Source organism: Lissotriton helveticus, chromosome 12, assembly GCF_964261635.1.
Source record: "Lissotriton helveticus chromosome 12, aLisHel1.1, whole genome shotgun sequence".
NCBI lineage: Eukaryota > Metazoa > Chordata > Amphibia > Caudata > Salamandridae > Lissotriton > Lissotriton helveticus.
The window spans coordinates 361786051-361812345 of NC_136073.1; the positions used below are offsets into that span (position 1 = coordinate 361786051).

The window sequence follows — 26295 nt, forward strand, 5'->3', positions numbered from 1 at the left end:
AAATGACAATGCCTTTTATTTATGTGTTGATTTTAAAACATATGTAACAATGAGTCACAGGCACTGGCGTGTGTGTGGAATCACAAGGAGTAAAGTACAGTACAGGTACTAGAATGGATACTGTGTACTGCTTTCTTAGAGACAAGCATTTGCAATGCAATAGGTCTCGCATTTGCAATGCAATTGGTCTCGCATTTGCAATGCAATAGGTCTCGCATTTAAGAGAGTTTGAGCTATTGGCCTTGTAAATGACAATGCCTTTTATTTATGTGTTTGTAAAACAAATGTAACAATGAGTCACAGGCACTGGCGTGTGTGTGGAATCTCAAGGAGTAAAGTACAGTACCGGTTCTAGAATGGATACTGTGCACTGCTGTCATAAAAATCTAAACATGTTAACCTGAGGCTTGACATCTCAATTGCTATCTGGTCCCAAACCAGCAAGCCCAACTCTCTCTACCTGTAGGACCATCTGTAAACTGCAAAGCACACACATTTTAAAGGATCTCTTGGCACCAATGGAAACCTCAGAGCATCATACTAGTGTTCACTGAGCTTCACCCATGAAGGTTTTGTCATTTGACTAGGGTTTAAGGCCCGAATGAAACGGAATGTCTCAAACTTTGTTGACAGAGGCCCTGCCAAGGCATCGTATGGCATGAACAGGCTAATTTTAGAACATTGCTTGCTTACTGAGCCTAGTTAACAACAAGAGAGTGAGGGGTTGTATAAATGAAACACTCTTGGTCCCCAAATGAAGTAGTATAAACAATAGAAGAGTGTAGCTTCTTTTTAAGAAGAAAAAGTGAGAAGAGCGAGCATGGGGAATCTTACTAGATTTTAAAGAAAGCCCTCACTCACCAACCTAGTTGGTGACATGCTTCATCATCGGACCCCACCGGGAGAGGCTGAATGCCTCCCCGGTGTGCTTCGACGCCAGAATTACCGCGGAGCTGGATTTTTTGGTGTTGGGTGAAGGTGTGATAAAGTGGTTTAAAAATGTCTGGATTGTGTCCAAAATAACTTTATTAAATGGCCAATCAGACACGCTAAAAAAACAGAGTGTGGGAAAGGAGGTAAATAAATTGTTTGTTCAAGGTTGCGCCTTATTATCTCCTCTAGGACGAGGTCTGGGTTAATAGTGGACGATTTCCTTATTAACCCCTTGTTTTTAGTATAAGACAAAGGTGATACTCTTTCTGACATAGTTGGCCCATAGGTTGGGACCGTTATGTTCAATATTAATGGGTAGTGATCACTAAAATATACTTTAGGTATCTTAAAAGTAGCTATTTGTTGAATTAAAATCAGAAAAAATAATAAAATCAATCAGAGTGCCTTGCCCTTTACCAACGAATGTTGCCACATTATTTTTTGTCAAATCTATAAAGTCGAGAGTTAAAAATAGTGAAAATTTCACCAACAGAGAGTTGAAAATATTCCCGCATGGACTGTGTTCAAAATAATAGCCCCCTCCCCCATTTCCCTGGGCAAACGGTGACAAGCCCCAAATTTGGACAGAGAGCATAGTTTACAATTAAAATCAGCCCCCCACAGTACTACAAAATCAATTTTTATTTCCTCTATATGCTTTGCTAATGCAGTGTCCAGTTCCTGTGCAATAGTAATATTTGGATTTTTAAAATTATTATGATAAAAATTAACAACCACAAACATCAGGTGTTTTTTAAACAAAATGTTAACAATCTGTAAATGTGGAGACTCCAACTTAATTTCCCTTATACTGCCTTTTAATGTAGATGAGATTAAAGTTAATAGTCCTCCTTTATTGTGTCCACCTATGGGAGCTCTAGCTCGTGTATGTATGGAATAAAAACCATTTAAATGAGCTGCATCATAAAACCAGGTTTCCTGTAAGCAGACTATATTATATTTCATAACAAAGTCTAACCATTCTAGTTTGCTTTGCAGTCCTGCTATATTCCAGTACAAACTGCCATTTGCAATAACACTGGTCTGGCTGTGGTGGTCATTCTCTAAACAACAAATAACGGGATTAACTGGGACATCACTCACTTCCATCAACTTCCTAGTAACTTACTGAGATCCTGCGTTTCGGCCAGTAATATGTCAGAGCGTGCTGACAATAACTCCATGGTATTCTCATGGGTAGTATTAACAAGATCAGGTACTATCAAATCCACCATACCATCCAAGATCTGATGATGGATTTCACCTATAAAATGTGTTCCAATATTACTACTAATATTGGATAAAACCCTTGGAGTTACTATTGGTGCATGATAAGAAGCTCCATCTATTAATGCTGGTTCATGCATCAGTGGGAGGTAGATCATATTTTGTGCATGATCAGTTTACCCACTTTGAACTTCTCTTGCTATGTGGTGCATACTAGTATCCTTTTCAGCCTAAGGACTGGATTCATCACATATTGACTATATATAGCTATTGTTGACAGATGATGGCTTTCAAACAAATCAAGCCTGTCGGTTTCTTGTCTTGCTTATATTTTCTGTGGAACTTAGTTGGCCGTACATTATGAAGGGTAGATCTGATTTTTGTGCCTGGTCAGTGACCCCTTCTGAGTGTTTCGTGATGTATTTTTATGTGGTGCATTATAGTATGCTTTTCACATGAGGAGTGGATTCATAACATTTTGACTATATATAGCCAGTGTTTACAAATGAAGGCGTTCAGTTACAATCAACCTGCCAATTTCTCTTCTTGCCCCAACACTGCAGATTCGGCTCAGTTGCCAAGCCTTGCTTTGCTTTTGAGTTCTTCCCCTTCATTTGCTGCAGGTTTTGCCTTAACATGTGACCACCTTACCTTGACCGATACTTCTGCAGGCATAGTGAGCCTTGCTATGTCATATGTGCTCCTGAAGTATATATACTGAGTATCTCTACTCTAGAGTGAACTCTGCTTACTTAGGTGCTTACATTATCTTTGAAATGCAAGCTCCAGACAAGGATGCTGTGTAGGTGAAGCCATTGATTATTGGTGAGGCTCGATCTGCACCCAAACATAAACCTGGCTTTCCACAATGCCCTAGCGTTCCTTGAGGCTATTGGCCAGATGAATTTCAAGATATCTTTCCAGTTCACTGGTCTCCAATGCCCTTTCTATTTAGCAAGACCCTAACCCGGACTGTCTTCCTTATTCAGATTGGCACATTGGAGCCTAGTCTTGGCATACTTAGCTTGAGTCTGACTTTTCTCTGAGATACAATCAACGCAATGGTCTGTTCCTTAAAGGATAAAGTGGTGTTTAAGAGTAATAGTCTTTAATCGAGTTTTTGTATGTGACTTTGGCTTCCACAGTCTTATACCTCCAGCCTTTTTAGTTTCATTCTAGCGTTGCAAGCCCTTTGAGATTTGCTCCTTTTAAACCATTGTAGTTCATAACAATGGCTCTGCTTCTTCTCTCGTTTCATGCACTTTTCATGAATACAGCTTGGTTTATAGTTAATGTTTTTGACACTTAACATGAAAGAAAAGGACCAGAGATTTGCTTTTCGAAACGTAATTACGCTTTAGAGCAAGTTGGCATTTTTCTTTATTACAAATGGTGACCAGAAGTGAACAAATTCTCCAACACCCTCAATTGTGAACATTTTAATAAGAGGGATTTTGCATGCTTATATGAATCTTTTCCTTTGAGTCATTCTGTCTGACGTCTGGTGTGCATCGCTCACCTTTTTGATCATAAGTTGAGTTTTACACTGTGAAAGTACCTATTCTGGTTCACTATATGGATGTTATCATTGTGAAGAATGCAAAAACGTGATAACTAGGTTGCTTGAATTAACCTCTGCCACTGGCACTTACATAGGGCTGCATCCTTGTGCACTGTGTTTTTGTTCTTTGTTTTGTCCCCACCGTGCCATCCCAGAGTGAACTTTGCCATATGCAATTCAGTCTTGATTCTGCTGCAGTAGGAAAAGTCCTGCCCGAGCACCAAAATCTAGTCCTTTTTTGGCTGGAACACAAGCAACCCCAGGCCAGTTTCGGCCTATTTGGGCCTCTTTATACAGGCGCAGCTTGGTTCCAGTGGTACTTTGAGCGTATTACCCGCGTCTGGACATACCCGCCACCCATGGTGGCTGAAACCAGTCAGCGCTCCATGTGGTCCAACTCAGAGGTGATCTAGCCTGGCCATTGGACTGGACTGTTCCTAATGGAGAAGGACCTAGTCTGATTTGCTTATAGGTGTCTCCTGTATAGGGTGGCATGGTGGGCAGAAAAACAATGGACTGAATTGCGGTCCAGAGTAATTACCAGTATTTAAGTTTCATTCAACACATCACGAAGAAGGGAAGGGGAAGAAGCAGGAGGCAAGGACGAAGGCCCACCAATTCATATAATCACACTAAGAGTACTCCTTGATAAGGTGTAGAAATTCTGATAACTTATCAAGTGTATCAAAATGTGTTGTCATTTTCAGGATGGAAAGCCTATATACCTACGTGATGGGTGTCATTGGGGCTCGAGTCGGGGGTACACACAGGGACACGGCGTCCCCCCCACTCTTTCACTGGGTGGACGCCGCCCCCCTGCCAAGAAGCTGGGCCCCACAGAAATATGCTGAATGTGTCCCGGTGTAATTTTCAGACACCGGGACACGTTCAGCACGTGATGTGACGTCATGAAGACATTGCGCATATTGTCAGTCCCCCTCACTTCTTTTTATAGGACTTGTACCCTGGGTGGCATGCTTAATCACTGGGCCTTTTCTTGTACCGGTCTATGATGATCAAGGAATGAGCTACTCTCTTAATCTAGGGGAGCTTCTGGTGTTTTTTTTTAGTTTAACAGGATGGGTGATGAACGCTTATGAGTTGTAGGGTGTATGGCCTGACTGCAAAGGACAGTAAGTAGAGAGATCCGGGTTGAAACTGCCAATTGTTAGATAAATTAACTTTTATTAGGTCCCCCAATATTGGTGATAGAACAAGGTGGGCATCAATCCAACCCACATTAAGAATTCAACCTGTTTCTATCCTCATTGCTCCCTCAATTGAGGTGTAGGGGCATTTCCAGAAGTTGTTGCCATCTCTGCTGTATAAGTGTAAAGGGAAAGAGTAATTATTAAGTAAAGTTCATGTTTACAGCCAGAGAAATGAAAATGATCTTGTAGATCCACCTGGTTGATGGCCCAACTCAATATGGGTTTAGCGACCTGTATGAGAATAGGAATATAACGAGTTGTAATTGCTAGATTCCATTGTAGCTTTGTCTAAAAACAACATCTTGTATAAACTCTGGTGACAAACTCAGTGAGTGTGTTTGTAAACATTGCACTTTGAAAACATGCTTAGTCTGTGATCTTTCCGTCTCATCTCAAATGGAGGAGTCGGAAAGCAAGATTGCCCAAAGTCATCTCCTGACTAAATCCGGTTAAGAACAATGCTTATGTATAATTTATTTTTCGATTATTTGTAACTTCCATCGACCCTGCTTCCTGACTCCTCCATATAAGCTGAGCCAGTAGAATCATTTTGGTTTGGTAAGATCACAGCCTGTGTTGTTTATAGTGTGAAGCCAACAGTGATGGCTATACACCTTAGAGGTTCACTGGGAAAAGTTACATAGGATTTCTTAGACGTGATGTGTTGCTAAAGAAAAGTTATGACAACGCAACTAGCACCTTATTTACTTATTGTGATAAATCTGTATTAAAGGGAAAAGGCTTTCTAGAAGTAAAATTACAATGTGTTAAAGGCCGTAGGCAGGTATTTTGTAGGGGTGTACAAAATGTGCATAATGTGCTTTTGCGCAATAACTCAATGTCTCTGGAAAATGGCAGGAAGTTCATTTAGCACTATATTTTAGCGAGAATGTGTACTTGTCATTTTTCGTATTTATTTTTATGTGTGTGTGTGTGGAGGGGATGTAAGTAGGGCCACCTCCCTAGCCCATTTAGGGTCCCCGGGACCTCATTTCGAGGGCCGCATATATCGCGGCCCATTTGTGCTCCTTCCCAAGCAGTTTTTAGTGCCCCTGGGGCCCAGTAAATTTTTTAAAGAGAGAGAGAGCGACCCACAGTTGTAAATTCCATGTCTAGAATGTCATTTAGATGATGCATCTTCAAGCTTCTGCAGATTTCTATCTCAGGCCTCGTTTATTCGTGGCTGTGGCCGTTGAATCTCATGCAAAGGACTAGAAGCTACAACAGTCCTTTTTAGGTCTCGCACCTGCGACACATGGCGAAGCCATGTCGCAGAGCGAGCCTATTGTCGGCGGTTCTGCTTCCAAGGAGAGAAAGAGGAGACAGGAGATGGGCACGCGCAATCGGATCAGGTCGCGCGCGCGTTCACCATTTCCCGTCTCCTCTTTCTCTCCTTGGAAGCCTCATGCACTTCTCGCATACACACACACAGCCACAGCCCCTGCTTTTCGCACAAGCACGAACGCATCCACACGAACACACACAGACACACAAGCGCACATACACGCACACACACACACACACACGCACACACACATACAGAGACACCCCCCCCCCTTGCCGAGATGTCCCCCCCTCTTTCCTCGCACTCACCGGAGAGGTCGGCACGGGTCCCGCCGAGCAGCAGGAAGGAGGCAGGCGGTGAGCAGCAGCGGCGGCTCTATGGCGCTCGGTCTGTCCGTCTGTCTGACTGACTTCCGGCGCGAGCCCCCTCTCGGCCTCCTATAAAGCTGCGAAAGAGAACAAGGACCAGTGCGTCCCTCCTACGCACTGAGCGAGCGCGCGTACTCGCCCGCCGCGGAAATAGAGTATGGACAAGGACCCGGGTCTAATATCAGCTGCGCACGACCCGAGTCCGAGGATCGGTCATTTCTTATTTATTTATTTATTTAATGCGTTTTTCTATAGCGCAGACTTTACCCGAAGGCATCGGAGGCTTCACAATAATGATAATGAAACTTAAAACAACAGGTCCCAGAATGCAATAGCAAAGAAATACTTGATTTGTATTATTAGCAATGTTTATACCAATACGGAGAAGGGTAATGAGGGACTTCAAACAGTATGAGCTCTTGTTTGTGATTACGTCTGAGAAAAAACAGGGAAGCTTGAACTGCCGCGCTGCACACGATTCCACTGTCCACCATAATAACAGCGTTTAACGAATCTGCCTTAATCATACTGAAAAGTGTGTATGCAACTACTAAATTAGGCACAGGTCATTGAAGATTACAAGCCGGCAGTGTAATTTCTGTGGAATAGTATCTTTTTTCGCAGTCTGACTGGGCTCAGGGAGAAACGGTAAGAAGGCGGGACCGGACAGCTCACAAACTTGGCACGAGGGCAGAGAGCTTTTCACACACATATCTGATTCATAGGCCACCGGTGGTCAAAGTCAATGCTGTCTGCGAGCATGTGAAATGAGGGGGTTTGATTGGGTGGGGCGCACTTCAGAAGACTTCAGCAAAGTCGCTGCTCTTTCTGTAACTTGTGCATAGCGCCAAGAAGCTGCCGAGCAGCACGGAGTTTGAACTTCATTCTCGCCCACCAGAGCAGCGTGTCCACGTCATGTGCCCCCGCAATCAGGGATTTTTTTTCACGGTGACTCCGTGCCCACAGGGCATCTAGTTTCAACTGCAGGGATTTCAGATCACCAGCTAATGCGTTCTGTCAGCTGAAGTCGTGGTTCACTCTCATGATACTAAGTGAACTAACCAGCTCCATTGATGTAACTAAATTAAAAAAACTTTCAGATCCGCACAAAGTATGTTCCAAACAAATTCTTTTATCAGTCTAAATCACCTTGGTGCAAACCAGTCAATACTTAATCGGCAGTCTTTTCATACCAATTAAACAATGTGCAGGTGTAATGCAAACAGGTAGGGTACACAAACAATGCACAAAATCGAAATTCAAGCCAGCAGGATGAATTAAAGTCAATGAACATATACAGCAATACGGGATAGCACTGTGTGTCTTGCAGCACGTATATAACAACAGTGACGCTGTTCTCAAGGCGCTGCGATGGCCGAGTGGTTAAGGAGTTGGAGTCAAAATCCAACGGGCTTTACCCTCGCAGGTTCAAATCCTGCTCGCAGCGGGACTCGCTTTTGTATGAACATGGTTCATTGTATCTGAGTAAATCTTTACTTCACAGAGATAAAGGGCAATTATACAATTCAGAATAAAACATTCAGACAATTTCCACACAAAGACGTATTTTAGAGAGCTGGTGGGCTCAGGGTGCTGCTGTACTGTTAGTGGCCAATCCTGTCTACTTCCGGGGTTACTAACAGATGCAAATAACTGCAGTTGTTATGAAGCGGGCCTGTTCTGGCAATTGAACTGTTTTTGACTGCTTTGACGGTCTCTTTTACTAGGCCGCTATAAAGGGAGATGAGGGATAAAAGTTTACCGAACAGCATCTATGCTCTGCAACAGATTTCGAGTGATGTATACTAGGTGTATTAGTGGACTGCATATTATTGTATTTAATTATTGGCTGGAAGCATGTGACTTGTGGCAACATATGCACTGCTGGTATATTCTCCATGCATGCTTTGCTTTCGACGCTAGCATTTTACTTGTGATTATCTGTCTTGAATTAAAGTGACTTGCAACACACATTTTTTGTATGTGAACCTAAACCCATAGGCCTTCCTCCTCCTCTGTTTGTGAAATTCTTCATGTGTTGTTCCACTGCTAACTTCTAAAAGGCACTATTTTGCAAGAGTTTGTGCGTTTTTCAGATGCCTCCCTAGTGTATTTCTTTCCCCTCTGTTTTCCTCAACAACCCCTCCCACCCAGGTACCCTGCGTTGTCCATGTACTTGTTAGTTTGCTTAACTTTGCCACTCCAGCCCATCCTGGTCTCCCTGCTACCCCCAGCTCCCACCCGCTTGCTTGCCCACTGCACCCACTCCTCCCACCCCCACCCCCTCTTTGTTGTCTGCTCGCTTGTACCAGCCCCTCCCACCCATTGTCCATTAAGCGTGTGCTTGCCCCAGCTTTTCCTTCATTGTCCATGTACTTGCCCCCACCACTCCCATTCAACCTCTGATGTACGTGTGCATGCCCCGCCTGTCTCGTCCATCCTATTAAGGCAGAAAATCATGTACTGCTCACTCACTAATAATTGTCCCCCATTTATTCCCCTGATGTAGGCAGCAGCAGAACGAAAGCGCCTCTGGTACATTGCTGAGATGCAAAAACACAAGCATTCAGTGCACTTTGCGCCAGGCGGAAAACAAAGCACCAGGGCCTCAGGAGGAGCAGAGTTTCTCTCTGCCCTGCTTGGTGAGCCGGTGTGCGTTTTCTTGGATGGAGAAGCTGGCGAGCTTCGAGCGTCATGTGTGTGCACTATCCTCTACAAATCCGGTCAGACTGCATATCCCCCTCCAAAGTAATGAGAGAAACACAAGACACCTTTTAGCACCTCGCACCACAAATGGTATATTGGCACTTACGTAGTGGTATTGTGAAACTGAAGCCCTTCATTTTATAGACCTCAGAGGGTGAAAGGGAGCGGCCCAGAAATCCAATGGCGCGAAGAGACCGAAGCACATTACAATGACTAAGTTCCACAGGGAACTTTATTTAGCGCATGTGAACTACAGCTGGGGAGAAGTTCCGCCATCCTTACAACAAGCCTGCCACCCAAGGGACTCTGCCGCCCTCTCAGCTGGAAGTGTATACATTCTGCTCCCACAGACCCCAGGCAAAGCCCACACATGCGCTGATCCAAAGGGCTCCTCGGTAAAGCACGGTTTTCATTTCCAATGCACTTCAGGTATTACCGTCAGCCCCTTTGGTGCCCTGCACTACCCTTCCATAACAACCCCTCACAGAGGCATGTCCAAAGGCAACCTCGCCTGTCATTAGCTAATAGTCCAGCCCCCCCTCTGGGACCGTGGTTGGCCTCCACAATGCAGTGTCCAGCGGCACCGCCCTCCTTTTTGCACTCTGGGGACTGCTGTCACTTTCACAGCAGCGTGAGGCGCGTTTTTCACCTCTAACAGCCTGGTTTAATCATACATCAGCGCCTTTTGGGGTCCAGACAAACCTATTTTTAGGTCTCGTCCTTTACCATTCCGAAGGAATGGGAAATGGCGAGAATTCAAGTGCTCGAACTGATTGTCAAACCACCGCATTTATTCGTGGCGTTTTCTTCGAGTGCACGTGGCCACAGGCACGCGCTTTTGGCCCTTACACTTTCATGGCCATCTGTTCCTCAATGTCCCTCCCACCCTTCGTTTGATCTTGCTGTGAGTTCAGGCTAATGGCCCTCCCCCCTCCCCCAGCACAGAGCGCGCATCGCGGCCGCACAGCACATCAAAGGGCTTCTCCCAGCGTGTGCTGTGCGGCTTCTCCTCCCCTAATTATGTGGCCGGCCGTACTTGTGTTTCCCGGCCGCTTCCCGGCCGCTCTTGTATTTAATTAGCAGCAGCAGCAGCATTTCTCCTGCGCCAGGCCACATCAAAGGCTCTGTGCCACTTTCACCCACACAGCAACACTTACAGACACGCAACGCCACTCACACCCACGCAAGCCCACTATCATCCACGCAACACCACACTCACCCACGCAACGCCACTCACCCAAGCAACACCACTCACACACGCAACGCCACTCACACACGCAACGCCACTCACACACGCAACGCCACTCACACACGCAACGCCACTCACACACGCAACGCCACTCACACACGCAACGCCACTCACACACGCAACGCCACTCACACACGCAAGGCCACTCACACACGCAAGGCCACTCACACACGCAAGGCCACTCAAACACGCAAGGCCACTCACACATTGTGGGTGCAGATTGTGGGTGCAGATTGTGGGTGCAGATTGTGGGTGCAGATTGTGGGTGCAGATTCAGAGTGCAGATTCAGAGAAAACTCAGCAGCACCACCACCATTGCAATGGAATAGGTCTCGTTTTAACGCAAATTTAAGCTATAGGCCTTGTAAATGACAAAGCCTTTTATTTATGTTCCAAAAACCAGAACGCAAAAATAAAGGGCATTATCATTTACAATGCTAATAGTTCAGACTCGCGTTATTGCGAGACCTACTGCATTTCCAATGCTTGTTATCTTTGCTGAGGTCTGTCTGTATGGGAGTAACCCAATTTTCAATGACAGCCCCGTGATTACGGAAAGGAATCACACCAACCCCCGCTTGTTAAAGAAGCGTGAGCGGTTATTCGGCACAAGAGAGGGTCTATTTCGAACATAAGATGAGCTCGTCCTGCATTAAGGCACTAAACTAGGCGCTCATCAATCCCAGAAGAAAACCAGCACAAGCACGCGCCTCAACCTCACCCTCTCACCCTCACACCCCCTCACCCCCTCACACACACCCTCACCTTCACACACTGCCTCACCCTCACACCCCCTCACCCCCCTCACCCTCACACCCCCTCACCCTCACACCCCCTCACCCTCACACCTCCTCACCCTCACACCCCCACACCCTCACACCCCCACACCCTCACACCCCCTCACCCTCCCCCCTCACACCCCCTCACTCTCACACCCCATCACACCCCCTCACTCGCACACCCCCTCACCCTGACACCCCCTGACACCCCCTCACCCTCCCCCTCACTCTCACACCCCCTCACTCTCACACCCCCTCACTCTCACACCCCCTCACTCTCACACCCCCTCACTCTCACACCCCCTCACTCTCACACCCCCTTACCCTGACACCCCCTGACACCCCCTGACACCCCCTCACCCTCCCTCACCCTCACACCCCCTCACCCCCCCTCACCCTCACACCCCCTCACACCCCCTCACCCCCCCTCACCCTCACACCCTCACACCCCCTCACCCCCGCTCACCCTCACACCCCCTCACCCTCACACCCCCTCACCCTCACACCCCCTCACCCTCACACCCCCTCACCCTCACACATCCTCACCCTCACACACCCTCACCCTCACACACCCTCACCCTCACATCACCCTCCCTCTCACCCTCACACACCCTCTCACCCTCACACACCCTCTCACCCTCACACACCCTCTCACCCTCACACCCTCACACACCCTCTCACCCTCACACCCTCACACACCCTCTCACCCTCACACACCCTCATACCCTCTCACCCTCACACACCCTCATACCCTCACCCATCCTCACACCCCCCTCACCCCCTCACACACACCCTCACACCCCCCTCACCCCCTCACACACACCCTCACACCCCCTCACCCTCACACCCCCTCACCCTCACACCCCCTCACCCTCACACCCCCTCACACCCCCTCACACCCCCTCACACCCCCTCACCCCCTCACCCTCACACCCCCTCACCCCCTCACCCTCACACCCCCTCACCCTCACACCCTCACCCCCACACCCCCTCACCCTCCCCCCTCACACCCCATCACACCCCCTCACTCTCACCCCCCCTCACCCTGACACTCCCTAACACCCCCTCACCCTCACACCCCCTCACCCTCACACCCCCTCACCCTCACACCCCCTCACCCTCACACCCCCTCACTCTCACACCCCCTCACTCTCACACCCCCTCACTCTCACACACCCTCACTGTCACACCCCCTCACCCTCAGCGCCACCACAGCATCACTCTGTGCAACCATTCAACAACAACTGGTTCAAATATGTTCTCTCATTGTTTCAAGCTTTATTACAAATGTAACAAAAAGATGTTAATATTTCACTTCTATTCTTGAATTTTCGTCACAATAAAATACACTGAACATAATCTTCACATAAGTTATTTAAAAAAGTTTAAGCTATTGCCATTATAAATTACAATAACTTTTATTTAAGTATTCATTATTAAAAAAATAAGCCATTGTTATTTGTAATATCAATACATGTAAATACAACACATATTGCATTACAAATGCTATAGGTGTCACATATGCGAAAGTTATAACTATTGGCATTGTAAATGACAAAGCTATTAATTTAGCTATTTTCAAAAACAAAACATAAATAAAAAATGTGTCATTTACAATACCAATAGCTCAAACTTTCCTAATGCGAGACCTATTTCATTGCAAATGCTTGTTAGTACTAAGTGGGTATATGCAAGATTTGCCCCAGAAGATTCATTGATTACAAAGCCACAAAGCTTTATTGAGACAGGGGGCAATATTTGTGTTGGAGTTATTCCATTAAATGACTTATGTAGAAGAAAAAAATATTATTGGCACTCTTTTTGCCACCTCATGACATCAGACGCACAAAGTTGATGGTAAGAATGCTTGCAAATAGTCTAAACTCTTGGCAATCGCTCCGGGTAGCGTTCCAGCCCATCGTTTTTTCACCCACTGTGGCACTTTAAACAGTGGTCCACCTTATGCAACTCAATACTGACCTTGCTTCTTATGGGAACAGTCTGTCCCAAACTGCCAGGCAAGGGCCCCTCCAGAAGGGAACCCAAGGAACCAGAGACCTATTTCGGCATTGCTACAGATTGAACCTGGACTCAAAGTGTTGTGATAGTTGATAACGATCTCGTGGTCTGTAGTTAGTTCTCTCTGACCAGCTGGCTCAGTATACAACTATGGTGTTAACTTTTAGAACTTTGAAAGATGCTAATAAGTGTTATTTTACTTTTGACAGCGAATTGTCGGCATGCAGTTGAGTATTTTAAAAACATTTTTGGGGGGTGCTATTTGCAACTGGAGACAGACACGTACTGTGCAGCAGAAGTGCTGGTAAAGACTTTGCTCAGCTCGCAAGGTTAATATAGAAATTGTTTGAAAACTATTTTTTGGGTTAAACCTGTGATGAAAGGAAGTTATGCGAAAATCGGCTTCTTGTTTGTGATGCCAGTATCTGTTGTGAAAGTGTAAAAGATGAAAAGTCGATTTACTTGTGTGGCTTTTTTTTTTTAGAAGAGTTCCTTAATGTGGGGTCATGTGATGAAGGGGTGGCGGTGGTCAGAGTTTGGTGCAATGTGGTTGTGATTCGTACCTGCTTCTATCATGTTCCCTATTCCTTCAGTTGTTATTTTTTCACATTTTTATTAGGTTTTATTATCATTTATACCTAAATTATGTACTTTTATCATAATATATTCTGTGTTTGTTTTCGTGCATGGTATTAGTATTCGTACTGTTTTTGAATTTTGTCTAATATACATGTTTTTGAATTGCGGTTAGTACAGTTTCGTATCTATATGCCACAGGTGTATTTAGCACTAAATCTTATTCGTCCATTGTAAGTTTTAAACATTCTAATACTAACAAAACTTTTAAAAACTAAACTTTAACACAGCAAGCTTTGTGTGGGTGCCTCAGGAATATTTATTATTTTATTGTTGTACCTTTTGTTTTTCATTTTATTTTTTATGATTTTTTAGCCCTTTTTAGGTCTCGCCTGTCGATGCGCATGCGCATCGAGCAAGCGAGACTATAGGGGCTCATCCAGACTTTATCTAACTTGCAAGGAATCGTGGCGATTCCTTGCAGTGCCCGTGACTTTTAAGCTCAATGCGCATGTGCATTGAGCTTAAAAGCGCGTGCACAGCCGCCCGCATTCCTCCGACACCTTTGAAGTGAAGCTTAGCTTCACTTCAAAGGCCCGGTTCTTCACACCCACATGCCGCTCTGCCCTGCTCCGCCCCCTCCCCTGAGTCATCCTGCCTGCCCCTTCCCGCAGTGTCGCCTTTCTCCTCCCCCTCCCCTCTCTTCCCTCCGTCTTGTTAAGCCTGCCCAGCCTGTGCCGTCTCTCCCTACCCCTTAACCCTTCATCCTGCCCCCACCTCCTTCTGTCTCCCAGTCCCTACCCACCCTGATGCTATTTAAACTCGCTCTGTCGCCCTCGTGTCTGGTTTACTTTTTTTGTCGTTTAAAATGGTATCTGTTTAGCCATCTGTTGTAGCGCTATTAGAAACACCCAGATACCTCTACTCATTTCCATCAGCAACACAAATCTGTCAAGGAAGCATGTGCACGACCCCGGGAGAAAAATGAACAGATTATGTGCGTGGTTCCTGCCTTCATTTCTTGCAGCAAAATACCGTCATACAATTGAGCATTGCGGGCTGAGGTGCGCGGTCATGGTCTGAATTATTTTGTGAATTATCCGCCCCAATTTGATACCAGGCATGCAAGTGATTAATCGCAAAGGACACATCGGCAAGATTCATATAGCGCTCCCTTCCCAACTGCGGGGCGGCGAAGGCACTCTCGGACTGCTTGCACACTACATTTGGCCGAGTGTGCAGTTATCACAAAAAGGACTGGCTCTTTTATCTAACTTTTGTGTTATTGTTGAGCAAATGTACTCATTTTCAAAGCAACTTCTTAGGGTTAGAATGCGCAACTGGATTTAGGCGTAACATTTTAAGAAAGTCGAAGGTTACCGGCATTAAACACCTTGTTTTTTAGGAGCATGGTTTAAATGCCTTTTGAACTATGAGGTGCTGCACTACCCGTCTCCGAAGGTACTTGTGAGGGTGGAGGCCTCGCTGTCTCAGGGTCTGCGCCGAGTGAGCTACCAACACCTCTGGGCGCTGTGACACTGAGTGAGAGAGTTAAATAATATCCCCCTTTATAGACCCCGCTCACACATTCTAACACAGCTCGTGAATTGCAAGGCTTGTAAGTTCCGGTAATGTTGCCAATACATGCTCACAACTCACGGGCTCTTCTCAGACCAGTGCTTGTTTAAACGTGTAAAGAAAGAAAAAAAGCAGTTTTGTGTTCAGAAAAAACAATATGTTTTACGCTATAAGCTTTAAACAATTTAAATAAACAAATTTGCGTACGTTCATTTTGTAACTGGGCTAAGCTATCCATTTAGTTCAGACAAAAAACACAGACCGAAAGCCTGCAAGTGTGTGAAACATCACATGTTTTCACCAGTTGGAAACGAAACAAGAACAGGATACTTTAGTGCTTTAAGCTGCGTCGTAAAGATTGTAATCTGTTGCCTGGCAGCATCTGTGAGATGCAAATCAACTAACAGCAGGAAGCTAAGCTCCGGAAAAAAAAATGGAAGTCACTGCTGAAGTAAGGGGTAAATACACAACTCCCCCTTCGCATACGTTTAAATGCACGGAAAATGCTATTACTTTGTAGTCGTCAAGATAAATACAAATTTCATGTTTGCCTATATTTTACAAAGAGAACGGACCCAGGAAACTCCGTCAAAAGCCGTAAAATACATCACCAAAAAAAGATGTACATTAAAACATTAGCTTTACTTAAAATACTGTTGGCCAGGCCCCTTACCCCTATGCGTCTTAGTGGCACTGCGCCTGCTGCACCACTAATGCATACATGTAAATCGTCAGTGTGAACTATGCTCATGCTGTTAATAGGATCTCAGCTAATATTACAAGGAACAATTTAATAACCGCCCCAGCAATGGATGAGTGACTGAGGGAATTCAAGAATAAATCAGTGGTTTGATGCATAAGTGCCAAAAGGAGTGACAGAGTGCATGTATGCGGAGTACAACAGTGACTGAAGAGGCATTTTAAGATACGAGCCAGACTTTTGTAATTTGCAATGCTTGCTGTTCTTTGTATACTGCAAAGCATTATGCCACCTAGGTTTGTGACAGTAGTGTAGAAGAGCCCAGAGAAAGTCTGACAATTGCCATGTTGGTGCTTATCCATTGTAAATGCAGATTTACAGAGGTATGGTGCGGAGTGTGTGAGCGGCCTAGCAGACATGACACGGAGTGGTCAAGAATAAACAAGCACTGGCGTTGCCAATAGGTCTCGCAGTAGGAAAGTTGGAGCTTTTGTAAATGACAAAGCCCTTTATGTTTTTAAAATGAAAACAAAAATAAAAGGCATGGTTATTTGCAATTGTAATAGCTCCAACTTTCCTACTGCGAGACCTATTGGCAACGCCAGTGCTTGTTAGGTAGAAGCCTTCTAGACAGCTCAGCTATCTGGTTTCCTAAAGACTTCTTGGGGTCATTCTGAAAGCTTCCCTGGAAATGCATTTCGCTCCTCGCTTACCATTGGCTTTGTGTTTTGTAGATCACATGTACTTGCCTTCTATTTGCTGGCTCTATTTGTTTTAGGCTGGCCAGCATGTCTTTGTCGCTCCTGTGGAAAATAGCTTGTTCACCACCTGTCTGACGGACTCGTTGTATTCTTACACATTGCTCCTTTTCTGTAAACAGGCCTTTGAAATTTGTACTTAACTTGTCACATTTGCGGTGCACTCAGAGAGGTCAAATGTCATACTCTGTCTTCCAAGGGAGGGTGGTGTTTACGTTTCCTTCTCTGACTTCAGAGTGAGAAGATTTATGTGACAATGCTGCTAAGACAAGGTGGGAAAAGAAAGGATGGTCGTACACAGCAAAATCTAAATCTCTGTACATGAACTGTGCAAATATTTCTGAATATATCAGATTTACGAAAGCACTAATGAAGAATTTTTTGTTGTTGTAATTTTGAGGTGTGGTGAAAACAAATGTTTTAATGCGAGCAAAACACCTCAATACACTAGGTGATGCCATTTCCATACATTGTTTGTGTGATGTGTAGTTTTATCAGTAAAACTATGTCTGTGCAAATTTAATGGTAATTTCAATTGACGATGTGTTGTTTGCAATGGCTACTGCGCTACCACACCATGCATGCTCCATTCTATGCCCCTCTATGACACTTTGCTCTACATCACTCTAGGCCGCTCCTCCTTTTTACTCTACGCCACTCGAGACCACATCCTCTACCATACTCCACACCACTCCTTCTTCCACACTCTATGATAACCCATTCTATGCCACAACAGTAGACAATGCTATCCTCCACTCATCTCCACTCTATGGCACTCTGTGCCACTCCACTCTATGACACTCTATGCCTCGCCACCGTACAACACTCTTCTACGTTCTACTCCACTCCACGACACTGTACTCCAATCTACAACACTCCACTCTGTTCCACTCTACTCCGCTCTGTGCGGATCCACTTTGCGATACTCTACTCCACTCAATGCCACTCCTCTATGCCACTAATATTTAGCCATGCTGGCTTACAACGTAGCTAAAACAGATTGGCAAAGCCAATAGCTCTTGCATAGGCAAGACTTTTATTTGCCAATCCATATTCCTTTTTATGTCTCGCCTAGCGACGCAGCGCCTGCGTTGCTTGCCTTGGCGAGGCCTATTTTTGTCGGTTTGGTGGGCGAAGGGGGACAGGACATGTGCACATGCACGTCTGGCTGCATTAGCACAAGGGACAGCAGATCTGCGTGGGCTCAGCTCCCTCAACGCTCGCAGGACAGGAGATGTGCACGCATACGTCTCGGCTCCCTCAAAGCGTGCATGGCGTGCTTTCACTTTCCCCTGGACACAGACATGGCCTCCGAGACTGAGCGGCAGGTAAGGGCTCAATCCTTCTGTGCGTCAGGGATGTGTATGTTTTTATTTTGCTGAGGCATTTTTCAAGATCTTTATCAAAGGTTTACCCCTAGGAAGTCTCATATGTTAGCATTCCTGGAATATATCAACAAGTGTAAGAGGCGTTTAAGGATTTGACGTATTTTTATAACAGTGCTAAGAGCCAGAGGCCAGGGGGTGCCTTGATTATTTTGACTGTTCATGCAAAGCTAGTACAAAGCTTCGTTCGGATGACCTTCGTCACATCGCAATCCCCAGAATAAAACGATCTAGAAATGGTGGCAGACTTTTTTCTTTGAATGCTGGCAGACTTTGGAACGCTCTACCTCTCCATCTCCGAAACGACCCAGTCACTGCTCCTTCTGGAAACAGCTTAAAACCTTTTTATTCCCTTAAATCAATCATCCTTCTCTGTTCACTAGCTCAGTCGTTTTTGCCCAGCGCTGGGAGGCCCCCGGGTAGCCATGCGCTTTACAAATGCCCCTATCATTTCACCCTGCATCAGGGTGTAGAAGCTATGTTCGCTCACACTGGTGTGTCCCTCTGTATGTCACGCATGAATGCAAGCATGCAGTGCAATTGGGTGAAAATCGCTTCACGTTGTAGCAGCTCTTCAGCATGAGATGGCCTCACGGGTCAGGCCAACAGGAAATGTGTGACCAAAGTGAGGAAAATGGCCACACCTATGTACAAAAGTAAACCGAGAGAGATAATGTTCTTAGCATATTGTGCTGGTTCTGGGAAAGAAAAGAAGTGCTTCATAAATTAAACATACCAAGCTCTCCAGTTTGAACAGATTTCACATTTACAACAAAAAAATAAAAATGTTACATTTGTAATTCTACTGGAGCCCTGCGATTTCTAGAATCCAGATTTAAAAAAACTGATGTAGATGGAACTTGTTTTCAGTGGGGACATTTGCACTACAAATCTGAGACTCTAAAATCTTTGTATACATATTTATTTAGAGTATTTCCACATAATGTTTACATTTGTAGGCACTGGTTCGAACACAACTAGTTAGAGAGCAGCAGAGTTCTAATCAATGAACGATTTATAGGCTAATAATACCAATTAAGTACTTTCTGAGTAGCTTAACTCAAGGGTATTGCACCTCCCCCCCGAAATGTATTCATGTCCCACGTGATAGAATAAAAAAATATTGTAGTAGAAATGTCCAACATTAATTTATCATCCCATCCCCAATACATTTCAGACAGTTTGTAATAAAAACTGATCATAGATTTGAGGATGTGTACGACATGCTTAATGACGACACTTTGATAACCTGGGGCTTCATAACTGAGCAATCATTTTATGTGCTTTACCTTTCTACCGGGCCTTCATGTGATAAGGTCACAGATGGTTCAGGGAAACTTGCCTATTTCTTCTTTCTTCTTAGACTGTTCCCAGACTTCAATGTCGTAGGTGTTTTGAATATTTTAGTAATAGTGTAACTTGATGTGGTTGCTTGTTTCTTGTTCTATGTTGATGGTTAACTATTGTGAGGGTTCTGTGTGGTGAGTTACAGTTGGTTGGCCTACAGTTAATCACCACTCGCTGTGGCTGAACAATAAACATCCCTGCACCTTTGCCGAGCCCATTTGTGTTTCTTCTCCATATGCCTTTTACCCAGACATAAGATAGAGGCAAAAATATTCAGTGGATTATTCACTGTGCAATCTCTACATAGATAAGCAATAATGTAGAAATGTTATTCCATCATTTCAGTCCGACCCTGAGAGAGTGAAATTGGCACATGCTGACTAAACAGGAGCCAGCAAACAAAACGGACAATGAAACCAACGAATGGGAAGCAATGGGCGAGCTCCGAACCCCATTTTATTCAACAAAATGTCTTGGAAGTGACAGTGCATGAATATTCTCAGACGAGACCTAAAAACAAAATTAAATAAACCAAATGGTCTCATGCTGCTGCTTTATTTATTTATTAACAGTTTTGTACAGCTTTGGAGCACTTTAGAGCAGTAAATATAAATATAATATAAATAAAAGGCACTGTAGTGAGAATATTTTTGGGGAAAATTAGATGCAATTGAGTACCCCGAATACAGACAGATTTACACAGTAAGGGCACTAAACATCCACAACGAGTTTCATATTGTTATAGCATCTCAATCATAACCAAAGAACAAGCATTTGCAATGCAATAGGTCTCGCATTAACGCGCGTTTGAACTATTGACATTGCAAATAGCAATGCCTTTTATTTTAGTTTTTAAAAAAAACATAAATAAAAGGCATTGTCATTTACAATGCCAATAGCTTAAACTCGTGTAAATGCGAGAACTATTGCATTGCATATGCTTGTTGATAGTGGTCCTGGTGGATGAAATGGATTGAACTATATCATGAGCTGCTTAGTGTCAGGTACCAGCTCAGTGGGTCCATATAAGACCATCTTGGGTCTCAACGAAGGATTGATATATGTCAGTTGTGAGCATGGCACAAAGAGGTGCGTGACGTAGGATAGTCGGCAGCTATGTGAGGGCTGAGGGGGGCGGGGAAGCACCAAAGCAGACCGGGTGCACCACTGTCTGAGACATCTTGCCAAATGAAGGCATGCTTTGTAAGGGTGGAGCGTAGAGAGGCATGAGGTAGAGTACAAATGAGCATTGATGGGCTGAACATGGGGTCACTGCCAGGAAGGCAAGACTCAGGCAGCTGCAGATTGCATATTACTGACTGTTAATAGATCAAGAGAGTCTGGTGTCTTTCTTACTTGTGACCCCCTATGGGGTTCATGTGGGAGCCTCTGACCGCCTCTCTGTGCAAATCTGTACCCTCCGCTTCCACCCACCTCAGCACTCCGCCTAGCCACTGCCGTAATGAAGGAGGTAGTTACTCTTCCAATTCAAAGACAAAGAGTGCTTGGGAGACCAGTCCAGAAATTTGGATTTCCATTGCAGAATTTTGTGCATTTGTAGAGGCCCAGCAGGGTGCGATTAACGACCATGGTGCTTGATTGAACACTACAAGTTGGGCAAGCGTGGGCCATTCCAGAACATATGCAATAGGTCGGCTTCAGGAGCACTGCATCTGGGGCACACAGAGTCTGCAGATGAGAACAACTTTATCAGCAGTTTGTGAGTCCGCTACGCTCTTTGTAATACATTCAATTGAATGTATTGAAAACCTGACTTGCGTGGCAGTTTCAGGGGATATTCTATGACACATCACGCTCATTAAAAGTCCTACCCCTTCGTCCCTGAAAGATCTGCTCCGCTATGAGTTAGGATAGCCTTATAGAGCCAAGTGATCAATTGCCTGCCATTTCCGAAGGTGTAGGGAGATTTTACGAACAACTGCTCATGTGGCCTGGTGTTTGTGATAGCCCATAGTGTCTTAAAAGCCAATGCCAACTGTATGCATGCTAGGAAGTGGCCCCTTTGGAGGCCATAGATCCGCATGTGTGATGTGAAGGGGGTCAGGGGTCCCTCCTGGAAGAAATAGCCCAATATGCACAAGCCCAGTTCCTCCCATGCAACAATGGCGGCCCCAGGGATTCCCTGCCCAGAGTTGAGGATGCAATAACACTGGATAAACGAAACCAAGAGGATGGGTGCCCAGTGATGGACAAGCACTGAGAACAGCAGCGTAGCATGATACAAAGCAGGCAATCAGGGGCTCTTCGGAGGGGGTTTGCCGAGCCTGGCAAACAGTCTCAACTTCCATAGCGAGTACTGTAATCTTCACTAATAGTCTACTAGCCGACCAGTGAGAGACCCATTGTAACTGGGCTGCCAGATAGTAAACTTCAAAATTAACAGCTCCCAGGCATCCCCTGTTGGGCGATAGCCACAGTGTCGCTGGGAGACTCTATGCCTACTTAAGCCTCAACAACTTGTCCAGTGATTTAAAAAAAAAAATACTAGGAGGCAGAAGAGGGAGATTTGAGAAGTCATAAGTAGTCTAGGCAACTTTATCTTCTTGGCTTTAGCGATTTGCCAGTGGTGGCGATGGGGAGTGAATTCCAGAATCCTACCTGTGTACTCAAGGCTACTGCCGTTCTGTTAAGGTTGGTTTTCAATAATGCGCTGTAATGTATGCTGAGTCCAAGACACTGGAACAAGGACACTGACTATGCAATGCTCCCCCACATGTCCAGCACATGGACATACATGGCCCAATTATGGGAGAAGAAGAACAGAGTTGACTTAAGCCAATTAACACCCAGGCCTGACACTATACGAATGATCTCAGATAGCATGGAGAGTTCAGCCCATATGCATCTATTGTATAAAAGCAAGCCATCTGCTTACAGTAGCACTGCGTGTGTGGCATCAGGCAACGGGATGCCCTTCTCCTTATCCATTGTGCACAATGACCAACCCAGTGGCTCCTTGGCAAGAGCGAACAACCAGGGAGAAAGCAGGCACCTCTACCACATGCCCATATGGAAAGGAAATGCATCGGAAATGCGTGTGCCCGTTTAGACCCTTGCAGTAGTAGTGCAAGGGTGGTGCAGTAGAACTTGTGTCCAACAGTTGAATCCAGTGAGTCATCCTGTTGCCCATGCTGAATTATTTCATCACCACAGATGGGCAGGGTTACTGTAGAGTGTCCGACTCTTTCCACAGGTCCACAACTAAGTAAACATGCTAGGGCCACAAACAGAGAGGTGTCTGCATAAGGCAAAATAACCTGCATATGTCAGAGGTTGAGGAGTTAGTATGACAATCCAGCACATTTGGTGTGGCTTCCCAGCATTCTTGTGTTTTGTCTGACTGTTAGTTTTAGCATTTCTAAGGCTTCCAGCTGCAAAGGCGGTCTGTGCGTGCACTGCAAAGTTGGCATGGTGCCATCCACTAGGATGCTTTCCATCCTTTTGTGTTTTCTCATGGCTGTAGGCCCGTATGTATCCTGCAGTGTCCCTCTGCTGCGCCCCCCAAGGGAGTGATCCAATCCACTGGCAAGCCCAGCCGGTACCACCTGCCCCCGTGAGGCCAGTCGCACGACTGCAGCTGATCGCCAATCCACTATACACCTTTAGTGACTCCGCCACAATACGGTGCAGCCGTGACAGCTGCCCACTAATTTTGAAGCAACAGTGGGTGGCAGTCCAGGGCACCGTACCTCACACGCCCCTCAGCGCCGCTGCGATCTCAGAACACATGCATGCGAAGGCCTCAGTCTAATCAGCGCGTAAGATCCCCTTTGGGGAGGCGATTTTTGGTGTGCTTGGATCAGCAGGGTTTGCTCTAGATATGTAGGAAGTTTTCTGCCATGTTCACGTATGCTGGTTGCAGCATTATGCTGGATGGTGGGCTCCGGCCTGAGGAGATCAAAACAGTGCAGCCATGTTGTTCTTCGGCTATGTGGCACCCCCAACTACCAATTTTATTAATTGATCTCTAGACTGCTGTATCTGCCTTTAAGTACTCAGACTACTTCTTTGTGGTTTGTAGCAATTTACAAAAAGCCCAAATAAAATAAGCCATACATAAAACCAAACCTTTTGGCTTTGTCAGTACGCATAATAAATGGATAATCTCACTGCAATTTGGGAGCAATATTTACCTTCCTTCCTGAAAACCCCCATCACTTGTAATCTGCTGAGGGCATTTCTAGTATATGGATTATTTCGAGCCCTCTCCTTCAGTGTGTGGGTGTTTCTCAGATCGCCAGATAGCTCGCACGATGCTGTAATGTCTCCAGATGAGCTCCACAGGAACCTGACATTTAAAGCAGTATTTTTAGATCATTGTTTCACTACACCATGTTTTTGCTCAGATTGTCACTTGTGGATATGCAGTTATTTTTCATCCAGTTTCTCCTTATATGGCCAGATTTTCCAGGAGAGAGGAAAACGGTGCTGCATCTTTATTGTGATCTTTTGGAGTAGCCTTGTTCTATGATTTAGAAGATTGTGTTCTTACACCGCTGGGAATTGGAGGGAGCACAGTGAACTGCATGCATGTCAGTGTGTAGCATCAGGATGGGAGCTCTTTCCAGGAGTAGCAGATCTGTCTGCATCCATGCATTTCTTTCTTTATTTAGAAATGCAATTTTTGCATTATATGTTTGTGTTTTTTATTAGATCTCAACGTTTTGGAAAGAAAAGAAATACAAATATAGGAGTGTGTAGACACCATCTGTAGAGAAGGGATTCTTTGCAGTTTTCGACATCACGATAAACTACATTTTATGCTAAGCATCTAGTTTTGATATCAGATAGAAAGCTCCAAATGTGCAGGCTAGTTCTCAGAATGGGAAAATGGTGTGCCCTGTATAAGCATAGACGGATCAGTGTTTTACCCTCTAACCCCAGAATGGTTGGTTGTAGATGTGATGTTAGGTAATTTGATGAATGTTTGATATTGCGTCCAAGATGGTTGAGAAAGGTGAAATGGAAGAGAGATCTAGAGAAAAGGATGGTGGGGGTCATGATAGCGGGAATGCCAGTGGATCCTTGTGGGTGGAGTGGTCTTTTCAAAATACTAGTATTTCGCTTGGTGAGGGGTAGCTGCTGGCAGGGAGGGAGAAGACTGGGAAGTGGAAGGAGCAGGAGAAGAAATAGGGGAGAATCCGAGAGGTTGGGAGAGAACTTGAGATGAAAGAAGCTAGAAGTCCAGCTAGTTAGTGAAGTTACCGTCTCAAGAATGTGGGTATGATAAGTTAGAAAACTTGGTATATTCTACTTGAGGTACCAGGCTGGATTAGGGAGGGATGATCTTGTCTGTAAATCACTCCTTCTAAAATGCTCTATACAGAGGGTACACTTTTTCGATTCTCGGCTACTAAATCTGTAAACTCTGTTAGCATGCTTGTTCACCTTGTTCTATAGGACCATATATATGGGTAACATTTCTTCATGTAGTCGTAAATTTATTTTTCTTTCTAGGGCCCTGGTACTTTTTGCTCCCTTTTAGTGTTGTCACTTTATTGCGTAGTGTCTAGGAGTCATTTCTGCCAAACCTTTCTCCTCCTCCATGGCCAGGCAGAGCATGATGTAACTTCGACTGCTTACTTAAACTGAGATGAGTAGCTTTCTTTGAGGTGGAAGAAAGTATGTTTTAGGTTCTCATACTCAGCACACAGAAAGGGATCAGCCTGTAGGCTCCTGCTCCACCGTACAAAGTTTCTCCTTGTTCCCCATAGGAAGTAAGGATCGGGGACATCCTGATCCCCACAACACTTGGTTCCAGTTCCAGTCAGGCTGGGCTAATTGGTTTAACATATGTCACCACCCCTCGTGTGGTAACTACACTCCAGAACCTCTAAATCCTGCTATGAGTCAATGACTGTGCAGAGGTCGGAAATGAGCACTGGAACCATTTAAAACAGTGACAGAAGTAACATGAATGGAAAGCCAGCGGAATTAGCTTTATAAACTGCTACATTTAGGGTAGCACATGGTTATGCATACCCCTTACTCACGGGCATGGTTATGTATACCCCTTACTCCCGGACATGGTTACGCATACCCCTTACTCCCTGCACATGGTTATGCATACCCCTTACTCCCTGCACATGGTTATGCATACCCCTTACTCCCTAGTTATGGAAAACAAGGGTACCCCGTTGTGCGATCCAGGGGTTGAAGTACATGTAAGAGAGACAATGGTTTAGGGGTGGCCTAATAGGTCCAAGTGAGAGCAAGGAGTTATTTGGTCTAGAAACTAAATCAAGAGGGAGCAGGATAAGTAGGGCAACATATGTAGTTTTAATCACATTTAAACAAAGTCAATTTACGAAGATACGTTCAGGTGCTCACATAAGTGACAAGGTGTGTAACGTGACTAAGTGGAAGTGAACAATATACGAAATATATCACATAAACAACAAAAAGAAATCCACGAGGAATATATAAAATGAGGGGATTTTCATTGGGGGTCGACGACTTTTCGATCTTTACTTAGTTAAGATCATCTTCAGCGCTAGAACGCCTCAGGGTAGCTACCGCGCTTTATAAATGTTCTTTTCATTTAATTTCATCATCAGGACAGGATGAGCGGTCTGAAATGAGGTTACAGTTG

General features: G+C 45.1%; 1 protein-coding gene and 1 non-coding gene across 2 annotated transcripts in view; both read left to right on the forward strand.

Annotated features, from left to right (window-relative positions):
- The window catches only part of GPT2 (glutamic--pyruvic transaminase 2), a 209393-nt gene that overhangs the window by 22131 nt on the left and 160967 nt on the right, over positions 1–26295 (forward strand). The window lies entirely within an intron of this gene.
- On the forward strand, positions 7951–8032 carry TRNAL-CAA (transfer RNA leucine (anticodon CAA)). The gene has a single exon. It is a non-coding gene; the product is annotated as a tRNA-Leu (tRNA).